Consider the following 9,466-nt stretch of genomic DNA (forward strand, 5'->3'; position numbering starts at 1 on the left):
TCATTCGTTTGCGATATCTTTGGTCTTTGGGATGACTTCTGTAATACAATTACATTATCAGTCTCTTCTCTTTTTTAGCTTATTTCTTTCTTTGGTTTTTAGGTCGTTGTTGAATACTTTGGTTCTCCTGTATTTTATCTGAATTGTTTTGGTATCTGAAATCAAAAGGGATTCTAACGTGTCCTGTGTCGGTGATATTGTTTATTAACTTAGAATAGGGGCCAACATTCGCAGGATGACGATCGAGTTCTCCATGCTGGCCACGGAGGGAGCACCTTCCGTTGATTACCTCCCAGATCTTTCTTCTTGACCCCGTTATTATTATTAATGTTATTATTATTATTATTATTATTATTATTATTATTATTATTATTATATGTACTCGCTAGAAGCTCTCACACAGGCCATCATCAGAAATTGTCCATTGATAACAACCGGTGGTAGTCATTGGAGTCTTGGTGATGAGTCTCCCCAGATGGCCAGTACTCTTCACTTCTTTTGATAGGCTTTGCAAATGAATTTTCGTCATCGCAACATTCGTTTGCCATTGTCTTCTCGCTGGCATTGACCACTGGACTTTGGGTGGAAATAAGCCTTCCCAACGTCCCAGTCTCCTTGCACACATCCAGTGGAGGTCTGGTTACTGCTTCCACGCCTCGTTTTTCCATCCGCCTTGATCCTTCGACTATTTGGCGTGGTGCTATCTGATACCGGCACTACATTTTTTTAGGTTGGGGGGGGGAGATATCAATCTTCAATTAGCGAAAATGGGGTAATTGATGAATGCAATAATACTATTCATGGGAGAAATAATAGTAAAGAAAAGTATGAAAATAGTTTGAATAAGATCACTACTACTACTACTACTACTACTAATACTAATACTACTACTACTACTACTACTAATAATAATAATAATAATAATAATAATAATAATACATTTAAAATAGTGTAAATATGTTGCGACAGCCAATTCTGACGCAGGTGTCTTTTCTGAATCGCCTTGTCTTTATTTGCCATTTTTTTCCTAATACTGCAGACGTTTATGAAAATGCCAAAAAGAAAGTTGTGAAAACTATCAGTTATCTGTTTTCTGTATTCTGAATCCTTGGTGATAACTTAGATGTTCGTTTCTTTTGTGAGGGACAGACAAGCGAAGGTATGTTTCTTTTTCTTTCTTTTATTATTTTTTTTATTTAATTATTCCTACGAACTTTTCATTTTCTCATTCTTTTAAATATTTTCACATCTCTTTTTTATATATTTTCTTATCTCATTTTCATTCTACGCCAAAACAGCAAAAAAGTGAACACAAGGGACCGACAAATTAACTATAGCTATCACCTGAACACACCTGTTCCGTGTCTTTGTTTATTGGTTGGTTTATTTACTCTTTACTTTTTGTATTTTTGTTTTGGAATTTACCGAAAATTGAAGCACACGCTACAAACTAATAGATACAGCAACTTGTCTTTTCGACTTCAATTCTCGTAAAGTTGAGTATTGATACGTCTAATACATTTCGTCTTGTAGCCTACTGGGTAAAACAGAAGATTAGCGGCCTGAACGCAATGCGATGAGAAATTGTGTACAGGTGATAAATATTATTTTATCTTGTTGATTTCTGTTAAATATTAGTAAATGAGGAAAAATTTCGAGTTAAAATCTATTTATTTTGATGCGTTTCTATACCCATGTTCGATCACAAACAATGCATATTCACACTTGGAACGTATTGGCCTACTATTTGGAATTACATGTTAGAGGGAATTGAGGGGAGTTGAGACACGAATTGTCGGTTTACAATACATTTAAACTGCTTCTAGTACAGTTAGGGAAACAGGAGAACAGAACGGAATTCCAAATTCTGGCAGTTCGATAGAAGAAACTATTAGAGTCAAAAGATGTCCGTTATCTAGGGATCTTTACAGTGAAGAGGTAAGATTTAGCTGATTTTTTTGTTAGTCGCGGTCTTTACGTAAGGGGAAGACAAATGCTACAGTTTCATCAGAGTCTATTCCATTAAAGTATTTGTAAAACAGACACAGGGATGCAGCATGATAGGACAAGTGTTTATATATATATATATATATATATATATATATATATATATATATATATATATATATATATATATATAAGCACCATTGAGCCTGGCTAGTACCAGATGGGTGACCATTTGAGAATTCTAGGCGCTGTATGTGCTTTCCGCGCTTATCTCAGCATTGCTCCAATCGTTCTGAACCTTAACTTGCTATTGGTATTCAACAGTAGCGACTCAGGAGAGGTGTGATTGAAGATTGCGCAACTTTTGCCACAAAAATTTCATGCGCAGGACCCATAGTCTGTCAAGAGTGAAGGAAGCCTTATATATATATATATATATATATATATATATATATATATATATATATATAAATATATACGTGTGTGTGTGTGTGTGTGTGTACTAAAGATATCACTTTGTCGATCCTTGTCGATCTTTGCTTTGATTTGGTTGGTTCTAATTGCCTTATGTTGTACGGCTGGTATTAGGGATTCAGTTTTCCTATTTAAGTTTGCTTTTTGTAACCATTTTCAAAAGTATTTTGAGACATTTTTTGTAATCCTTATGCATCATCTGTGTAGCTGTTTCTCTTCCCATTTTCTATCCTCGTCTTATTCCACGTCTCTTCTTTTCTTTCTTGTTTGTTTTTCCCCTGTCTCTTGCTGCTGTAATTATTCTTTCAGTGTTCTGCATAAGTATTTTTTCTAATTCTTTTTTATTCTATTTACAAATTTTTCTATACAGACTAGCCCTCAGTCTCCGTCTTTCCTTTTCACATAGAGTCGATCAATATCATCCTTTGGGTGTAGTTCATTTTGTACCGTCATGAGTTTTCTGGTCTTCTAGTCAAGATTTTTCTCCACCTTATAAACGGTCCAAAGTATCTTATTAGTGACATTGACCACGCGTTTATTCCTTTAATTAAGGTTCTACTACATAGTTCAGTTTCGAGGAGTTTCCTTGCTCTTCTGAGATATTACTTTCCAATTTTCTTTTTCATTTCTGTGGCTTCGATGGTGCCCGTTTCCAGAAATTCCAAGTATTTTGGAGCTATCATGTTCATCTAGTGCCCTAATCTCTGTTTTATTGGTTAATAACATACCTTCTGTTACTTCAAGTTTTCCCCTCCTCATGATAAGCAGTGCGCATTTTTCCATACTGAATTTCATTTGAATATCCTGGCTGAAAATTCTGTTTTTTTTTTTGCTTTTATAAGTGTTTCTTGTTCTGTCTTTGCTTTTGCAAACAGTTTCAGGTTATCCATGTACATTAAGTGGTTCATTCTTCTGTCTGTATTAGTGATATTCTTCTTCTCGTGTTTCTTCTTCTTCTTCTTCTTCTTCTTCTTCTTATTATTATTATTATTATTATTATTATTATGAAAAATAATTTAAAATACTTCAAGGCTATTAAAATAGCCTTTTTAGTCTAATAATGTTCATACCTAAAATGAACTTTTATCGTAACATCTGTGAAAAATTTCTTCACTTTACTGATCTGATACGATAAAAAATCTTTTTAGTCTTACACGTGTATTATTAAGAACACGCTTAAATGTGTACATATGTTAGTATAATCGGCAGGAAAGTTTTCATTAAAAAAAACAATCATAAGTACACATTTCAAGATTGCCATGAGTAATAATATACTACCTAAGAATTCACGTTTAAATGCCTCGCCTTTCACATTCACAGGCAACATGAATTGGAGCAAATAATTGAAGGTGTTGTTAAGGCATTGTTGCAAGGAGCACACATGACAGTATCCTGTATCTCTGCAAAGGCGTTATTCGCTCACGCATTGAGTATTATTGTCACATCTGTGCTTATGCATCTACCATTAGACAGGATCTGAAAAAGATGTTCCATACAAAATAGGTCCCACACTATTATCCAAATTTAAACCCTTGCCCCATTTCCGGAATGTTGAATGTGTTGCAAGTATTTGAATGGGATGTGCCGTGACGAACGTATATCAGTGCTTCTTGGACGTACTGTGCCTTGTTTAGTGTATATAAGACTAAAAAAGAGTTCACTTCTTTTCCTATATAAACAAGACAGTAGATGTATGTGTGTGAAAATATTTAACCGATAAATACTTAAACTAATGGTCACATAACACTGAAATTAACATGAAATAGTTCAATTAAGGCTGGTTTAGAACGATTAAAATATTTGTGTAAATAGATGAAACAGAAATATGTTGGCAAGTTGAAATGCAAAATGTTTATTTCAACTTGCCGAGATATTTCTATTGCTGTTGCGCATGCGCAAACTCATAGCTTTAAGTGATTTAATGTTAAATCTTATCTATCCGTCAATAGCTTAAACAGTAGAGAACGTGACTGAAGTGCTAAATGTTTTGGATTCGATTTTAGTTGATGGCATTCAAGTCAGATTTTAACTTTTGAAATCATTTATTATGTATTTGGTATAATATAATATTCGATAAAGAATTGGCTCTACAATAGTAAATACGAAGTCCGAATGAATTAAAACATATTTAAGCGTATTTTAAAAGCAGAAAGGCTGGGCGCTACCTGCTAGTATTATAATAAACATGGCAGTCCAACGGCTACCACAAACTTCCTGACTTAAAGTGATCTAAACATTGACGTAAGTTTACTTTTTTTTATTTTCCCTTTTAGAAACACGATCGTGTTCAACAAATTTGCAAAAGAACTAAACTAAACACAGTTAATAGTTGAAAGATATAAAGAGAGTGAAACATGAAATATTTTACTAAAATGACTAAACTCGATAAAGATTGATATGCTGTAAAACGAAATCAAGCCGACAGCAACACTAATTCAGAATTTCTTCAGATATTTTCCCTTGCTAAGAACAAAAAGAGTAGTCATCATAATATTATATTCTCGTTTTTTATAAGACAAAGCATGATACCATTTTATGTAAGAGGCTAAAAATAGTACTTCAAGGTAAAAAATTTGCCAACGATAAGTGCTTGCTGGAATAGTTTCGGATCCAGAAAGCAGCAATCCCTTCTTCTTTGCCAGAAACATCGCTCCTGGAATATAAGGTAATCGATATTATGCTGGCATATCTTAGACGGTTTTTAACAATTCGCTCTCAAACTAACTAATCTTTAACTGAGTCTATATTTGTCCTTCTTCATTTCAGGTGTACGTATCACTTCCTCCTTTGTTTTTATTGGTCGAACCCCCCTTGAACTGATTTTACTGCATAGCTGTTTTGCTACATTTGACATCTTTGTCATAAGAACTCTCAGCGATTCTTTCAACATGACCATACCGTTGAAGTCTTATGTTCTACACGTATTTCTCTATACTGCCTAAATTTATTATTTTCCTGGGGTCATCAGATTTATGCCGTTCTTTAAAACTATGTAATGTATTATTCATCCTTTAGAATCAGCTGTTTGTTCTACAACTGACTTGATTCCCTCTTAAACCTTCAGATCAGATTAGTCTTGCACAAAATTATGAGACGATCAGGGCGTGTCATAGTTTTCCTTTTAGAGAGATCTCAAACGAACATTATTTTTTTGGCTTTTGTATTGAAACTTTAATCAAAGCTAATAGGTTATTCGGTACTTATGTATTTTTGGTACCGCGCTATTTTTAAATAGTTTTTTTTTTTTTTTCAGGTTAAATTCGAGTTTTACGGTAACTTTTTATTATTATTAAATTGCACGGTGGAAGCACAGAATATTTACAAAACACCCTCCCCTCCAATGTTAAGAATGGCTTACGAAATAATAACGTCATTATTTCAGCGCGGTACCAAAAATACATAAGTATCGTTATTCTGCTATTCAGAGTCCAATCCTCGATATACACAACAAGACGATCTAAGAAGTAAACTTGGAGAATTGCACACATTGTAACGAATGAAGTGCGAACAAAATATCTGGCGCGGCATTGGTCCTGGCCGGGGTGAACCGATGGGCAAGTTTCCGAGGAATATTAAATTACAAATGATCTCCAGTTGCATGTACATCTCGATCAAGGATTATGATTTGGGCGACAGTAGATTTTCAGATTTCGCGATCTTTTATACAAAGTCCAGTGTTTTAATCCATCTGTTACTGACCAGGCAAATATGCGTATTATCATCGGTGATCTGAGGTGTCAACGTGATTATTCCGATTCGATATTTTTATGTGTTATGTCAATCGGTGTATAGCTGGAATTAAATAAAGAGTTCTGTTCAAATGTCTATGATATTAGCGAAGTCGGCTTACGACACCTGAAGAGGTTGGAAGAGAAATGAGTGTAAAAATTGTAATAGCAACCACAAAGTAAAAAGAAAAAGTTTTATAGTTGTAAATAATAAAGTATTTGTTTATGTTGTGATTTTATATGTGCGTGTGTGTGTGTGTGTGTGTGTGTGTGTGTGTGTGTGTGTGTGTGTGTGTGTGTGTGTGTGTGTGTGTGTGTTATCATTGTTGTAAAGCACCATTTCATTCAGTTCCTATGAAATCATATGATTCTAGTGGTGGTATTCGTTTTCCTGATATCTTTCTAGTTAGAATTTTTTCTATAATGACGTTGGTAATTTACTGGAGGGACCACAGGAAATCTGACAACACCTAAGTGAAAGTGTTTCCGTGGAACCCAATAAATTCGAACTTGGCACACGCAAGTTGTTAATCTGTGTTCTCAACTACTTAGCCACTGTTACCTTCCTGTGTGTGCACACGTGCATGCGTGATTGTGTGTGTATGTGTGTGTGTGAATGTGTGTGTGCATGTGTGTGTGAATGTGTGTGAAAGCTTCGTCCCTTCTGTACTTCTTTTAATTATTTAAAATAAATATATATTCTAAGAATTTTTATTTGATAATATATTCTTTTGTGTAGATTGGAAATCATTAAAAATCAACCCAAAAATACATGAATTCCGCACTATATTTCACAATCTGTACTCTTGTAAAATAAACGGTTATCGGTTCTTCTGTTTCCTTGCTTACTTCGATGGTCCGTATTCGGAGGTTGAGTTGAAAGACAGTTTAGTCGCTGAGGTTTTTGGCGGGTGGTTTGCTTTCGTTGTGAGATGTAGATAGAGCGGGGAGGGGGGGGGGCTCGTAGAGTCCCGAGCATTTTTCTGCTGACTCACCTCATAGAATTTCCAAGTATGGAGACTGCGACAGGACGGTGCAAGGAAGGGCGATTCCGAACGTTTGAACCCGGCAGTTGCGGTTGTCGTGGAAGTGGAAGCAGTGTTGATCGGAATATTGCGTAGACAAATATAAAATCTATCGACAAAATGTATAAATAAAACCAGGGAGGGAAAGAGAGAAATAAAGATAAAACATAGCAAATAAAAAGAGAGAAAGTAGAAACGCGATAATGAATAATAATAATAATAATAATAATAATAATAATAATAATAATAATAATAATAATAATAATAATAATAACAATAATAACAATAATAATAACAATAATAATAATAATAATAATAATAATAATAATAATAATAATAATAATAATAATGACTATAGTATCGGATCGAAAAGAAAGAACTGGGGTGGTTGAAATATGAAGTCTAACAACTCTTTAGAGGGAGAAAAAAAATGGCGGATTCTAAATGGATGCCGTAGGCAGGATGGCTAGTTGGCTGTGCGACTAGCACATGGAATAAATGAGGGGAGACTGAGAATGGGGTATTTTTTCCCTTGGTTGTTTGTAAGGGGGGCTCGGTGAGTGATAAAAAGGGGATAAAGTGGTTGGATGGAGAAATGTTGAAAGAGGTCCTCACTGATTGGTTCCTTGTTAGATATTTGGATAAATGGTGGCAAGTCTTAGAATGCAACTCCTCCAACTGCTGGATTTAGAATTTGGAATCGTGTTGGGGTTTATTATTGATGGGTGGACCGGTGTGTGGACTGGTGCTTGATAAAATAAAACGAAAAATTTTAAATAAAACATAAAAATATTAAAAAAAATATTGAAGGGTGGAGTAAATTTAAATCAGGAATGGAAAGGGGTAGAAATGAGGAAGGAAGAATTAAGTGGGGACGAGAGAAATGAATGAAAAGTCAGGAAGGAATTAGGATTGAAAAAGAAGAAATGAAACAAAAAAGACAGAACGACGCATGAAATGAAAATAGACGTAATGAAAATTATATAAGGCAACACGAGATAAAAATAAGTTGGAAGTATCATAAGAAAAAAGTGAAGGATGAAGGAACGAATAAAGGCAATGAATAATTTGTGGCCCGTGATAAAGACACAGAAAAAAGTTACAGAAAAAAATATTAATGCCGCCTAAGGACATGTAATCGAATAAAAACTCACATATCTATAGTGATCGATAATAAATTCACAGGAAAATATCACAGAAAATATCACAATGTTGTCTAAAAGAACGACATATAATATAATCCACAGTTAGTTTTTAATGTTTGATAATAAAGTCACAAAAATATCACAGAGAAAATCTAAATTCTGCCTAAGAAAATGTCACAGGGCAAAAATTCCAATGCATTTATAGTGACAATAAAAAAGGCACAGAGAAAATCAAATTGCAGCCTAAGGAAATTTTACGAGACAAAAGTCTCAATTCATTTATAGTGACTATAATAAAGTAGAAATAAAATCACAGGAAAATACCATAAATACGCTTACATGGTGCGTAACAAAATGTCACGGACTAAGTGTCACAATTTATTTAATGTGACCGGCATGAAAGTCACTCGAAAAATAACAGAAAACATCTAAATTCGCTTAAGTAAATGTCACGAGATATAATTCACCATTTTATTTATAGAGCCTGCTTAATAAAGTTACATGAAAAGGTCACAATTAAAGTTACATGAAAAGGTCACAATTGAAGTTACGTGAAAATGTCACAGAGAAAATATAAATACTGCCTAATTAAATGCCACAGGAAAAAATCCCAAGTTATTTAGAAAACCGATAATAAAGTAACAGAGAAAATCATCGAAAATTCTAGGTGCTGCGTAATGAGATGTTACGAAAAATAAGTCACACTTAAAGTAGCCGACATTTAAGTTACAGGAAAAGAATTATAGAAAAATCTCAATGCGGCCTAAGAAATCCTCACACAAGAAACGCCATAATTTTACAATGACTTAAATTAAGTAATAAAATTACCGATAAAAGCGAAAAAAAGCAAATGAAAATATCACGTGACAAAAGTCATGTGATATTTATAGTGACTGATATTAAAACCAGATATAGAGAATCAGAGATAAATCTAAATACCTATGAATATTATAAAAAGACTGAAAGCATTATAGATTATTCACTTAAAATAATAACCAATTAAAAAACAGCAATTATTCCCCATTTGTCAGAAACATAGCTCATGGAATACGGAATAATCACGTTGACACGCTGGTTCCCGTAGATAACCTAAGTTAAGCAATGTTTAGCCTGGTTAGTACTACAATGGGTGGCCATTTGGGAATCC

This window comes from Euprymna scolopes, chromosome 7, assembly GCF_053919585.1.
Source record: "Euprymna scolopes isolate OS-2025 chromosome 7, ASM5391958v1, whole genome shotgun sequence".
NCBI lineage: Eukaryota > Metazoa > Mollusca > Cephalopoda > Sepiida > Sepiolidae > Euprymna > Euprymna scolopes.